This window comes from Alnus glutinosa, chromosome 4 (genome assembly GCF_958979055.1).
Source record: "Alnus glutinosa chromosome 4, dhAlnGlut1.1, whole genome shotgun sequence".
NCBI classification, from domain to species: Eukaryota; Viridiplantae; Streptophyta; class Magnoliopsida; order Fagales; family Betulaceae; genus Alnus; species Alnus glutinosa.
The window spans coordinates 13,583,475-13,598,889 of NC_084889.1; positions in this window are offsets into that span (position 1 = coordinate 13,583,475).

Consider the following 15,415-nt stretch of genomic DNA (forward strand, 5'->3'; position numbering starts at 1 on the left):
TGTTTGATAACATTTTATTTTTGATTATATTTTAAACATGTTTGGGTAAGTTTTTTAAATTCAAATTCTACTCAAGTTTTATCAAACTTTTTTCAATTTTGTCTCGAGTTCTATAAACCATCTAAACATAATTTTAAAATTTTCTCAGTATTTGTAATGTTAAATATAGTAAAGAATAATATAATAATACAAACTTTTAAAAATATGACCATAAGGAAAAGACAGACGTTCAAAAAATATTAAATAGAGAAAGAATAAAGAAATATGAAAAAAAATATTATTTAAATGTAATAGTGATAGTGAATAGTTAAAATTGTGATGCTGCTGGAGATGTATTAAAAAAATAGCTCACCAAAATAGATAAAATTAATTTTTAATTATTTTGGCTAGAAAAATTTGATAAGGATTGCTACAAAGGAGTTGAAAGTTTCAAATTGGAGCCAAATCTTACGAAAACAGATCCTCCGGTTCCTTATTTTATAAGGGGTAAAATAGTCATTTCATCCTTTTAACTATTTTATCCTTACAAAATAAGAGAACGGCTCATTTTCATTTCACTTAAAATAGAGAGGAACCTTATACATATCTTACCCTCACGGTGTAGGCCCTTCAGGCTTACAAACATTGCCAATATCTTTCTTTCAACCATTTTACATTCGACTTTATCCAAAATATGACCAGTACTACAAGTTTTGTTAGTAAATAAAGCATTTGCATACGCCCTTCTAAAAAAGTTAGAAACGAAAATTGATAAAAACAAATATTAAAAGATATAACTAGCTAAATAAATTAATAATTCAATAAAATTTAATTATCTTATAAAACATATAAAAGAAACATGTAATTTATTTTTTCTCGTCTAGCGTGAGATTTATTCAATTGTTCTCATTGAGTTTTCATATTTTGAAATCGATGTATGATTTCTTCATTGCTGACAGTCTTGAACATATCATTCTCAATATTCATAACCAAACAATTATTTATCCACTAATCTTCTATGTGGTTGCCTACATAACTTTTAACAATATTAATTTCTGAAAATGCTCTTTCAACAATAGTTATTGCAACCGGATGGATACACAAAATCATTTTTCATCTCTACCATTTTTTTCGCAAGTTGTCTAATCCCCTTTTGAGTGTTGCAAATTCTTCACTAGTGTTGAGATTTGTGTATAAATCTAAAATAGAATAAAAGTGGAATAATAGCGGAAGTAATAGAAAGAAAAGAGACAGAGAATTTACGTAGTTCGTTCTATAACCTACATCCATAGGGTAAAGTCCAAAGGGTTACATCGTACTCATTAACTTGATTATTTACAATGCATAGGTTCCTATTTATAGTTGAAAAAGTCAACTTATATAAGTAAACCTAAATCGACTTATACAAGAAAATATAAAACTACCTAGACTAGAACGGATATCAAGAATGTACGTTACAAACTAGTTATCTAAAGTGATAAGTTGAACTGCTGAAAAATCATTAGGATAACGCTGAGCAAGCCGAATTAATTTTTCCTTGTTATATTCATTGCTAAATATAAAAATAAATCAATATTAAAATGTGAATACATATCTAAAAATTTTCAAGAAAAAAAAAAAGAAAGAAAGTATTTGTCATTCTGTGCAATTGTGTAAACTCTAAAGTTTCTCGAACCTCTAATGTACAGTTGTCTTCTTTTTTCAATTTTTTTTTTTAAAATTTGAGTTGCTTCAGATTTCTCTATTTTGAAAATTATTTAATCATTGCAACTTTAAAAATAAATCAATATTAAAATGTGAATACATCTCTAAAAATTTTCAAGAAAAAAAAAAAAGTATTTGTCATTCTGTTCAATTGTGTAAACTGTAAAAGTTTCTCGAACCTCTAATGTACAGGTCTTCTTTTTTCAACTTTTATTTTTTTCCTAAAAAAATAATTGTGTTGCTTCAAATTTCTCTATTTTGAAAATTGTTTAATCATTGCAAACAATAAAGTAAGTTTATCTTTTTGTACCTTTTGCCAGTCATTGCACTCACAAATTGATTTTCAGAGCCAAAACAAACGAACTTGCCTTATTGAGTTTTGAGGGCTATGCAAGTAGGGGTGGGCACCGAACGAGGCGGATTTTTACCTTTTTGGCCCTCGAACACACATCCTGTGGGTTCCAAGAATTCTACCCTTGGCCCAGCTATAGTGCAAGGTCGCGGGTTGTGCGAGGTGGGGTTTACGGGTTGGGCGAATCGGGTATTTAGGGTTCCTAACAAACCTAAAAGAAAAGAAGGAAAAGAGGCTTACACTTTCTCATTGGTGAAGGCTGCTTCTTTGCTCGGTGTGAGAGGTGAACAAAGTTGACAAAGGAAAACCCTTGACTCAATCACTCAAAGCTTTGAAAATACCTGCAAACCCAGCACAAAATTCAATGACAAACAATGAAGATTGAGGAGTCGAAGACAAAAATTACTAAAATGAAGAAAGAAGGGACTCGAGGGTTTGTAGCTCGCACTTCGCAGGGGCCTGGGAGGGTGAAGCGGCGCAGGTTGTAATAAAAATGAAGAGGGTTAAGCAGCGCAGAGGGGTTAGGGTTTTTTATTTTTAGGTCTTTTAGGTTTTGCGGGTTTCTGCCCACTTCTATATGCAAGTTTCCTTTTACAATTAACATCAAGCTTTTATGCAATGGGCGTCAAGCGTGGCTTAGACTAGGTGTTTGTTTCTAAGGGTGGAAAATAATAAGTGTTAAATGTTACCCATTCAAGTCCCTTAATTTATATATGTTAAGCTCTTAGTTTTGTTATAGTTTGATATTTTGTATTGTTTTTTGTATTTTCTTGTATTTTATAAGTTTTGGAAGAAAATCCATCAAATTCCAAGATTATGACGAAGTCGGAAAACTAACTTTTGAAAAGATTCAACTCCAAATCAATTTTGAATTTAAGAAAAGAGAAATCGGCAAAATCAGTTATTTTTTGAAAGAATCCAGAATGAGCAAGTCTCTATATTTTAATCATAACTTTGTTCTCGAGTATCAGATTGTGATGAAATTAGTGGTATTGGAAAGCTAATAAAATATATAACAAATATGTCAGAAATAGGTTTTTCCTAATTCGAATGTTTACTATGCCAAAATTACCCCGCAATAAAAGACTGCAAATTTGTACGAATTTGGAATGTTTTTCCTACTTGGATTGGAATTTTTGAAATGGGCTTTTTATTTGCACTTCAAGTGCACAACAGGAGCACAACACCCCCTCACATGGGGTGGTCCCAGTGTGTGGGGCCCACCCCCATGTGAGGGGGTGTTGTACCCATGTTGTGCACCTGAAATGCAAATAACATTTTCCTTTCTGAAAATGAAAAGACTTGTACTTATTCTATTTGGACTAAGAGACCAATTTACAATTTTTCTAGGATTCCTAGGGCTTCTAGAGCTTCTTTAATCCCTATAAATAGGCTTCTAACATTTGAAGAGAAAACACACAAGTTTTGATAGAAGAATTGGAGGCTACTTCAAGAAGGATTTTAGTTTTTTCTTTATTTTATGTATGTATATATTTTTAGTTTAAATTAGTTGTATTTAATTACTTTTGTTGGAGCTCGATAGAAGCCCTAATTATGTCTCTTTAAGGTTTTCAATTGGCGCACTTGCTATAGTTCATATACTAATGCTTAACTTGATTATTTCCTATTTTCTTGAATTCCTCATATGTTTATACTTGATCATCATATGAATGTGGTATAGACTTGTTATTTATGTCAATTTGGATGACCGAATTCTGGGTATAATAGAGTAACAAAAGAATCTCATCATAGGTTCTTAGATTAATTAACATAGAAAACCAGAAGTTGATGTCATGCTTTAGGCTCCATGTGTTTGTCGATCTCCACAGTTTTATACTTTTTTAAAGACATTAGAGTAGATGCCATGCATAATCCTTTAAGAAATAAAAGAATTAGAGTAGATGCCATGTCTAATTCACCGTTTAGGGAGATCAATAAGCTAAGGAGTAGATGTCATGCCCTTAAGTTGACAAAGATTAAGTATCAAGTTATGAATTGTAATATTGGCATTATGAATCTTAAATGAGTATAATTAGAGATGGATATCGAATCCCTACCTTACTTCTTATTATATCTCATCAATATTTTTATTTCTTCTCACTCCTCTCAGTTATTTAGGACATTCTTTTTAAACATAATTTGTCAATCCTCGTAGTAAAGTGGTAATTTATCAATCTTGTTGTGCAAATATTCCCGCGAGAATTGGTTGAAAATAATTAAATATTGACTTTTAATTCAACCAAATGTGTGTGTTTGTGTGCAAACAAATATTTTAAATATGGAATATAAATAAGACAAGATATTTGTTACGAAGTGGAAACTCTGTGAAAAGAAAAACCACACCGGGGCAGCCAAAATCTAGAAAATCCACTATCAAAAAACAAAGCTAGTTACAAGACACTCATACTCACATACCCTTATGCAGTAGTCATACCTTTAACTCTGACACGAAGCCTATCGTGAACGCTTCCCAACCAGATCTTTCACCTAAATGGGGTTTTGATGGATTCATTTACCTTAGGGCCGACTCCTAAGATAGACTTCACACGAACAGTTGAGCACACATCGGCAACGGCTTGGGCTTGAGAGCTAGCGGATCTTCGATTCTCCCTAAACACCCTCTCAAAGCACAATGGAATTCACTGTTGAATTCTGTACAAAATACAAGCCTAGGGCCCTTTATTTATAGGCTTACAGGAAACCTAAAATTGCTGAGATTCGAGCTTTGGCTGTCGAGCGTCAGAACGGAAGTTAGCCACGTCCGGACAGTTTTCTGCGATATCGTTTCAGAAACAGCGTAATTCTATTTTTATCAGGTTCACGTCCGGACGGCTTGACTGAGCATCCGGACGGTTTTCGCTAAAATCCTTTCTGTGTTCGAATAGAACTCTGGAATATTCTGAAATACTGGACATTGTCCGGACGGCTTGCAGAGACTTCCCAAACAGTGTCGACTTCTGAAATCCAACTCCGTGTTGAACCATGATTGACCTAACGTCCGGAAGGTGTTGCTCTGACGTTCGAACATCTTCATCGTTATCTGTAAGACACTGGGGGGCGTCTGGACGCCTTCAAAGGCTCGTCCAGACGGTTTCACAGGAACCGACTGCTTTGTCTTGGATTTTGCAAGGACTCTTCATGGACATCTTTTAGAAGCTTTTAATCAGTTACTTTCTTTGATTTGATCATTGTCTGAATACATGAAGATTCTGAATTGAAAACCGACCATCCTGTTAAAATGCAACCATTACATAAAGTGTTTTTTGTTATCCAGAATGTAGCCAATTAAAATACTAACATTGGTAAATTATGTTTAAAAAGAATGTCCCAAATAACTGAGATGAGTAAGAAAAGATAAAAATATTAATGAGATATAATAAGAAGTAAAGTAGGGCTTCGATATCTACCGCTAATCATACTCAATTAAGATTTACAATGTCAATACTACAATTCATAACTTGATACTTAATGTTTGTCAACCTAAGGACATGACATCTACTCTTTAGGCTATTGATTTTCCTAAGCAACGAATTAGGTATGACATCTACTCTAATTATTTTCTTTCTCAAAGGATTAGGCATGGCATCTACTCTAATGAGAAAACAAAAAACTGTGGAGATCGACAAACACATGGAGCCTAGAGCATGGCATCTACTTCCGGTTTTCCATGTTGATTAATCCAAGAACCTATAATGTGATTCTTTTGCTACTCTATTATGCACATGACTCAACTATCCAAATTAACACAAATAAATAGTCCATACCAAATGCATATGATGATCAAGCATAAACATATAAGGAATTCAAGAAAATAGAAAATAATCAAGTTAAGCATTAGTATATGAACTGTAGCAAATGCGCCAATTTAAAACCTTAAAGAGACATGATTAAGGCTTTAATCAAGCTCCAACAAAAGTAATTAACTACAACTAATTTAAACTAAAAATATATACATACATAAAATAAAGAAATGAAGAAATAAAAAACTAAAATCCTTCTTGAAGTAGCCTCCAATTCTTCTCCCAAAGCTTGTGTGTTTTCTCTTCAAATGTTGGAAGCCTATTTATATGGATTAAAGAAGCTCTAGAAGCTCTAGAAATCCTAGAAAAATTGTAAATAGGTCTCATAGTCCAAATAGAATAAGTACAAATCTTTTCCTTTTCTGAAATTCTAATCAAAATAGGAAAAATATTTCAAATTCGTTCAGATTTGCAGTCCTTTATTGCGGGATGATTTTGGCATAGTAAACATTTGAATTAGGAAAAATCTATTTCTGATATATTTTTTAAATTTTTTATTAGCTTTCTAACGCTGCCAATTTCACCATAATTTGATACTCGAGAAAAAAGTTATGATTAAAATACAGAGACATGCTCATTCTAGATTCTTTCAAAAAATAATAGATTTTGCTAACTTCTCTTTTCTTAAATTCAAAATTGATTTGGAGTTAAATCTTTTCAAAAGTGAGTTTGCCAACTTCGTTATAATCTTAGAATTTGATGGATTTTCTTCCAAAACCTGTAAAAAATATAAGATAACACAAAAACATTACAAAACATCAAACTATAACAAAACTAAGAGTTTAACATATGTAAATGAAAGGGTTTGAATGTATAATATTCAACACTTATCACACCCCCAAACTTATATATTGCTAGTCCCTTAGCAATACAAAACTGAAAATAAAAGGAAAACTAAAACAATAACTACTCTACCTCTTCTGTTGCGGAAAACATGATTGTATTTAGCATATGCAATAAACATTTTAAACCCTTATGACTCCCTAGTGGACGAGTGAAGTCTCGTGAGGGTTTCCCAGAAATGGTACCTACAAACACTATGCAATAATTCATGTTATCCAAAAGAGTTAAGTATCACCAAAATAAGGATCCTCATTCATTAGCAAGTTTAAAAGATAAACTCCATCTTCAAAATGAAAAGGAAATTCAAATTCTAACTACTTACCAATGATAGGTTGACGAATCACAAGTTCAATTTAGTGTAAAGTGAACTAGCACATAATCATGAGGTTTCAAATTATTCCAAATGTGTAATGACTCAATACCTCAAAGTTCGTTGGGGTTCTCATCAAAATAAATGACCATGGCATAATAGTAAGAGCTTTATTCTCTCTTCTTCTTCTTCTTCTTCTTCTTCTTCTTCTTTTCTTTAATTTAGGCTGTGCAATGCTTAATTCTCTTAAATTTTTTAACTGACCTATGTAGCGAGTGTTAGGCTAATGCTTCAAAATCAGATGGCTTTAGGGTACTAGGTATAAAAATACCCTCAAGAGTTTACTATCTCAAGTCAAAAAGACTACAAAACTAAACTAGCCATAACTTTAATCAATCCAAATTTTTCACTTTTTGACGTAAACATTCAGTGCTTAATGAGGTAAGAAGTCTAGTTACTTAGTGAAAAATTTAAAAATGATTTTTTTCTTTAATAAATATGAATATGCCAAGATATTCATCCAATAAATCACTCAACTTCACCCAAGACATAGAAACAAACACAATTAGGTTCATATGTCATACCTCATAAACTATGTGTTAATGTGCTCGTGAAAGTTTAAATTGAAACAAGTGAATCTTTATATGCCAAATGTAAGTAATAGAACTTTAGAATACTTTTCAAATGATCATGTGTTTAACATTCTAAGCTCACCAATGAAAGTCAAATCACAATTTTTAGATCAACCAAAATCTTAAAAATAACATGAACATGCAATGTTAAAAATATTGGACACAAATACTTTTCAAATGATCACGTGTTTAACATTCTAAGCTCACCAATGAAAGTCAAATCACAATTTTTAGATCAACCAAAATCTTAAAAATAACATGAACATGCAGTGTTAAAAATATTGGACAAAGTGTGTGTGTGTGTGTGTGTGTGTGTGTGTGTGTAACCCATACCCTCAAACTTGAATTACACATTATCCTTAAAGTGTAGATAAAATGGAATATTATACCGGGGAGATAGGAAATCTGAATCGGGAGGTATGATTAATAGCATACCCCCAAACTTGAATGTAAGAACATTTGTCCTTGAAAAACCCATTACTAAACAAAACAAATGAAAAACTAAAAATATGAAAACAAACTAAAAATAACCAATAGAAAACGAAACAAAAACAGAAAAAGAAAATGTTTTAAAGTTACAGCCGCGCAAGACATGAAGTGGCCTCAGTACCATTGTCATGGAAGATGTTGCTCGAGCACAGCGTCCTATTACTTGAACGCCAGTTTGTGCAGTAGCTGAACCTGAAACAAAAACAAAGAAGAAAACGTACAAAACAAAAATGAAATGTATGCAGTACCATTAGTACTACTGTACGAAGTGTTCAAACAAAACATTATATATATATATATATATAAAGTAAAGAGCAAAATAAAGTTTCTTTTTTAGATGAATATAAACACAAATAACTAAAATAAAAAGGAAAAATTTTAAAAACACAATTTAACACAATCCATAGCAACGGTGCCAAAAACTTGTTGTTCAAATATCTACCTAAATAAATAGGTAAATAGGAAACAAAGTAGAACACATTTAATTTAATATAGACCTGCACAAGGAAAAATTTGGGCGGGTTAGAGGGGGCGTTTGCCCCCTCTTGAACCCCTTTGACTCCGCCCTTGGATGCAAGCACATTCTATTCTTTGTCTGCACCCGGCAAATTCGACAAGCTCTCCAAGCCATTGCTTAGATCTCTCCAATTGAATTAATTCTAGCAAAAACCATATTGGGATTTGATGATGCATGTTTTTGCATGGCCGAACTAGATGATGGATTCTTGCAAAATAAGGAAAGACTAGTGATCGAAGTGACGCCGGCGTCGAGGGGGACCAGCGAAGAACCTCTAATGGTTAAGTTAGTGATGGTTTATGAGAGAAAGACTCGGTAAATAAAAGTCTTGGGCTATAAGAGTCATACCTGTTTTTGGAGATAATAACCATTTTTATGTAAGGCTCTCGAGTGGTTCAGTGGCTGTATGATTATTTGCCATATGGTGGACGTATAGCAGTGCAATAACTGTATGTAGGCAGGCAGCTCTTAGGATTTTTCAGCTCTTTGTGTTAGTGTGCCTTTACGTTAATTGGGACTTAGGCTTTGGGCCCTAGGCTTATTTATATCCACATCAGTTGCCCCCATTCCTTGCCTGACCAGTCTAACTAGTCGAGTATCGGGAATCTAGTTTTTGCCTGCAGTCGGAGTTATTTTTTACGCGTTGTTTCTAGATTTCTTCCCCATTTAGTTCATTTCACCGAACCTTTTTGTGTTGCACCCCATTCCCTTGGGGGGTTGGTCATGTCTTAGACTCCAGGCTCGGGGTTCGGTCTTTGCATGCCTAGTTGAAGCATAGGGCTTTCGAACTTAGTCAGTTATGCTTCATCAAGTATTCTAAAAGTTGTCCATCCTCCCCACGAGCTAGGATGCTTTGAGGGGGTGTTATAAGATTTCTTGGGTGTGTTATACATCTCGGTCGAAACCTATTTCCGCTTGGGTAGTAGCACCTCGGGGTCGCTATCCTCTTGCTCAGGTTTCGGCAGAAGCAAGAGTTTGCTCTTGTAATAAACCAAGTTCAATGATAGGAGATTTTGCCTCACGTTACCATTCTAGTCCCCTTCAGCTTGTTCCGTGGAGGTTCAAGGGTTGGTTCTATTTGGCCACAATTGCTTTGTGTGGCCATACTTGTTGTAGTCTTATTAGAAAAAATGTTAAGGGTTCAAAAGGGTCACTCTCCTCGGGAGATTTTTTTTTTAAAAAAAAATTTCCTACTTAGGTAGAAGAGTGTTCAAGGGAGCTATATATCTTCCCTCAAGAATGCTAGTATGTGTTTGGATAGGGGTGCATGGGGGCCAAATGAGTAATTTTTCTTTAGGGTGCAGTACCTTGTTCAGGGGTGGGCCTTAGATTTTGAGGCATTTTTTGAATTAGGGTGTTGTGTCTCCCTTGCTCAAATGTTTTTCTGAACAAGTTAGCCCTCATGTCAAACCGGGTTTGGTTAAGATACTTTTTGCCTTGCAACATCTTTTTTTACCTCTTCCTGTTTGCTGCAATGGAAGTTGTAAGGTCGCCTTCCCCTCCCCCCCCAAACAATCATTAAGCTAGTGCTTAAATCCTTTGGTAATGAATGGCCAGCCTTTGTCTTCGGGTGTCGAGTCTGTTTTGAATGTGCAAAATCAAATAGAAAAACTCAATGAAATTGATCAACACCTTTATGGGATGACCGATTTTTAGAAAAATTGGATGCTTTGAGCTCAAATATTCCTTCTTTTTGAGAGTGAGAGAGAGAGAGAGAGAGAGTGTGTGTGTGTGTGTGTTTTAAACTTCTCCTTTTTAGCGCGCCTCTTTAAGTATTATTAGGATTTAAAGTAAAGTTTTTTCTTCCCCCTCTTTTTAAAGAAATGGAATCAATTTGATATAAATGAGGCTTCTCGCCATTTCTTTTCACACTAATTTATTTCTTTAATCATATCTTTATTTTTGGGAGTACTTTAGCTAGCTAGATAAGCATCTTTTCTTTCTTTCTTTCTTTTCATTTGTTTAGTTTAGATAAGCATTTTAATTGCCTGTTCAATGAGATTACTCTCATGAGAAATGATACTTCTTCATCTCTCATGCTCCTCTTCTACACTTCATCCCATCTCCAACTTTCAACGTTTCATTTTTGCAACAGGCTTTAAAAAAATTGATCGCATTAAATAAGGGAATCAAAAAATATTAAAGTCATTCTTAAATATTGCATTAAATGCTAAGTAGATGAAAAAAAAAAAAAAAAAATCATTTGTCTCCCTTTTACACGCTCGAAATGGTTATTGTAGACCTAGGGACTGTTCAACTATTAGCCATTAGGCGGCCACTCAAGACTCTCCATTTAATAAGAACCCCAATTTTTGATTACTAATAAAAATTTATTTCATAAAAAAAAAAGATTTTAAAAAAAATAAAAAAATTATTGCTCTAAATACAATTACTTATTAGACAAGGCATTGATATGATCATTTATTCCCTTTAAAGCTTAATTCAATTCAGCAGCTTTAAAAACTGATTCTCCAACTTCCAATTTAGGTATATAGTAGACGGATCCGACTTCAGTGCTGTAGTTTAAACTACAGCACATCTGCTGTAGAAAATGAATGGCCTAGATTTACTTTCCCAAAAAAATAAAACAGCCAAGAAAACGTCTGTTTGGCACAGTAATTGAGCCTTTTCTTCTTCTTCTTTTTTTCTTCCTTCACTCCCGTCTTCACAGTTCACACGACCCTTTTGGGTTTCCTCTCCCTCTATCCCCCCTCTCAACCTCTGAAACACTGCTTCTTCTAACTCAACTCAATTTTTATCTTCTTTTCCAACTCCACAATGCTTAACCACCACAGAGAATACCCTTTCATCTCTCTCTCTCTCTCTGTTATATATATATATATATATATATATATATATATATATATATATATATATTTGTTGGCTCTGCTATCTCTCTCTCTCTCTCTGTGTACTAATCCCATTTTTTTGTCCCAAGTGAACAGGTTCGGTGACCTTGGACGAGGGGAAGGTAAAAAGTTAGTGAGAGGCAGAGATGAATGTTGTAAGCATTAACCATGAAAAACCGTGGGGACAGCTTTTATCAGATTTCTCCGTCTCTTACAAAGCACAACAGTGAAAGTGTGGGAAGAGAAGAAGAAAAAAATAGCTGTAGTTTGTGATCATAGCCAAATCACATTTATACCATCTGTCATAGCCAAGTCACAATCCGGAACGGTGGACCAGTACCCGGCATTGTTGGTCTCGACGGATAACCTCCAGCTGTCGCAGTAGAGATCATTGTCTATCCGAATCTTGCAGTCGCCAGAGACCAACTGAATCGCATTTCAGAGGTTGAGAGGGGGATAGAGGGAGAGGAAACTTAAAAGGGTCTAAGTGTGTGAACTGTGAAGACCGAAGAGAAAGAAGAAAAAAAGAAAAGAAAAGGCTCAGTTAGTATGCCAAACGGACGTTTTCTTGGGTGTTTTATTTTTTTAGGAAAAAGAATCACGGCCTTTCATTTTTTACAGCAGATGTGCTGTGGTTTTAAACTACAGCACCGAAGCCAGATCCATAGTAGACCACTTGCTCACATGGTACGCCTCATTAAGAATTCGAATTTCTGGATAAATTTACCTCCCAAATGTAAAAAATGCTTGGCCTATCATTGGAGTGATGTGATTAATGCAATCAAATCTTTGTTTGAGTCAGGTACGTTGCTTAAGGAGGTTAATGGGGGATTATTGGCCTATTTATTGCTGCAATCTTATTTAAAAATTTATCAATAAGATTTTCGCAAAGAGGAATACTAGGGGTACTTACAAACTCTTACAAACAAAAGTTTACAAACTGACATGACATCTAGGTGACATATTATCAATTAAAAAACTTAGTCACGTAGGATTGGTGTTTTATTTATCAAATTAAAAAACTGGTGATGTCACAGTAGGGATCCCAACCCAGACTCCGACCACCTTCGACGTCGCCGCAGGGATCCCGACCCACACCCCGACATTTCCCAACCCAGATCCCAACGGTTTCCCGACCCAAATCCTAACAACCCATGTTCATCGCCAAGAAAATCAAGAAAAAGGAGCCATAACAAAAAAGCAAGAGCCCATTTATAAAACACCAAATCCAGGTGGAAGCTTCCATGAACGAAGAATTCCATGGATGGCTGGCGATGAGCTTGGGACAGATGGACGGCCGGCAAGAGGGGAGAGATCCTGGGAGAGGACGGCGTGCGGGCAGCCCTATGGTAGGGGTTGGGCACACCGGCCGGATCTGAGATCCAACAAACCCACGCACACCGGCGTGGGTTTCGTTGGTCCGGTCGGAAACCCAAATCAGTCTAGAGATCCAGCCTTCTCGAACCCAGATCCGGTAGATAATCGATCATTCATTCCCGAACCCAGATCCAGCCGGAAACCCACCCCTGTTGCCGTTACCTTGCTTCGTCCTCACAGACTGTTCTCCGTTCTCGCCGGTGAATCTTGGTTCAACCGGATCTACTGGTCGGCCGGTGTGTTGGATTTCCAACGGCGTATGGGTTCAACCGGCCGGCGATTGGAGGGGAGAACGGGTCTGGAACGGGGACTGTAGGGGAAAAGGACATTTTTGTATTTTAACTTTTATTCCATGTAGGACTCCACATCAGTTTGTAAACTACTCTTTGTAAATGATTGTAAGTACCCTAGCATTTCTCTTTGCAAGTAGGCTGGTTCATTCTAGCTACCTTTTTTTTGCTGGACTTCAAAGTGAAGTTTTTTTTGTTGTCTATGTAAAAATACGGTGTCTAATCGGGTTCGTATTTAAACAAATAAAGGGAGAATGTATTACTTTAATTTTACGAGCATATCTCTCAAGGGTTCGTTAATTCTCTTATTGGTATATATTTAATGGCTTTCGTGGCAAAGTTAAGAACAAGATGTTGGCAAATGATCCAACTGTAATTGTTCCAAGATGTTCTTTCTGCCACAACCAGTAACAAACGAAGTCAAATACTGTCCATCGTAAATTGGATGTTTCAAACCATTTGCATTATATTTGGACCAAATACTTTACATGGCATATATATATATATAAAGCTTATGATAACGTTGTAACTTGTAAAGTATATAAAGTTCAACTAATTACTAATTAAGAGAAGAGAAAATGCTTAATCCAAGGAAGTTAAATTCTTTATTAGCAAGCAGAACAATATAAGTACATGAACATGACCTTATTAGCCATTCACTTTTAATTTATTGGGAGGAAATAGTAGGAGATACAAAGACAACTCCTAGCTTCAATATCCTTAGTATGGAGGAGGCTAGGTGGTCTATCACTTCCATAATATTGATTTATAATTATTTTCTTCGGTTTTATTTATAAGTATTATCCTTAGTTTATTTGGGAGTACTTTCATTAACCTTTGGTGTAGCTTTTTGTCTTCCTTAATTTGCAGACATAGATACCTTTTAGGCCACAAATTCTAACCCAAGGACAATTTCTCATAAATATACCACACTCGATATCGCGACGACAATGAGTGACTTCTGCATCAGCTATTGGTAGCATTGAGAATGACAAACCTGTTATAAGTATTTCATTAGTCACTATGATCATATTAAAGAAAAAAATAAAAATAAAAATAAAACTAAGAGAAAATTACAGTTTAGCCCCCCAAATTACCACCCGTTTTGCGGATAGCCCCCTAAACTGCCAACACTCCGACTCCGACCTACCAAACTACCAAAGCCTTTGAAAAAGGCCCCATTTGGCGAAATATCTCCATATTACCCATGCCACTTGTCATTTTTCAATTAAAAAAAAAATTAAAAATTAAAAACTAAAAAAACTATATTTTTTTTTTAAAAAAATAAACAAAATAGAAAATATGGGTTTTTGGGGTGGCTGCCAAGCCACCCCAGCCCTTGGGGGTGGCCGTGCGGCTACCCCTGGTGGCCGGGAACGGCCGCGCGCCACCCACCGAGCCCTAGGGGTGGCTTTTCGGGCCACCCCAAATGGATTTCGGGGTGGCCCGAAAGTCACCCCTAGGGCTCGGGGGGTGGCGCGCGACCACCCTTGGGGTCGGGTGTGGCCGAGAGCGGCTGCACATCTCCCACCAAGCCCTAGGGGTGGCTTTTCGGGCCACCCCAAATGGATTTCGGGGTTGCTTTTCGAGCCACCCTAAATGGATTCCAGGGTGGCCCAAAAGCCACCCCTAGGGCTCGAGGAGTGGCACACGGCCACCCCTAGGGCCGGGGGTGGCCCCGCAGCTACCCTCAGTGGCCGGGGGTGGTCGCGCGCCACCTCCCAAGCCCTAGGGGTGGCATGCGGCCACCCCAAAAACCCATATTTTCTATTTTTTAAAAAACTAAAAATAAAAAATAAAAAATAAATTTTAGTTTTAAATTTTTAAATTTTTTTTTTTAGTATTTTTATTATTTTTTTAATTGAAAAATGACACGTGACAGGAGTAATATGGAAATATTTCGCCAAATGAGGCCTTTTTCAAAGGCTTTGGTAGTTTGGTAGGCTGGAGTTGGAGTGTTGACAGTTTAGGGGGTTATCCGCAAAACAGGTGGTAATTTGGGGGGCTAAAGTGTAATTTTTCCAAAAACTAAGGTTAAGAGACATAAAGACTAAGAAAAATACAATTTAGCCCCCCAAACTACCACCCATTTCTTCGGATGGTCCCAAAAACTATTAAAATTTGTAGTATGACCTCCCAAACTACCAAAACCTTTGAAAAAAGCCCATTTTGGTGAAATATCCCTATAATACTCCTGCCACGTGTCATTTTATAATTAAAAAAATCAAAATTCAAAAAATAAATCAACTAAAATTTTATTTCTTATTTTTATT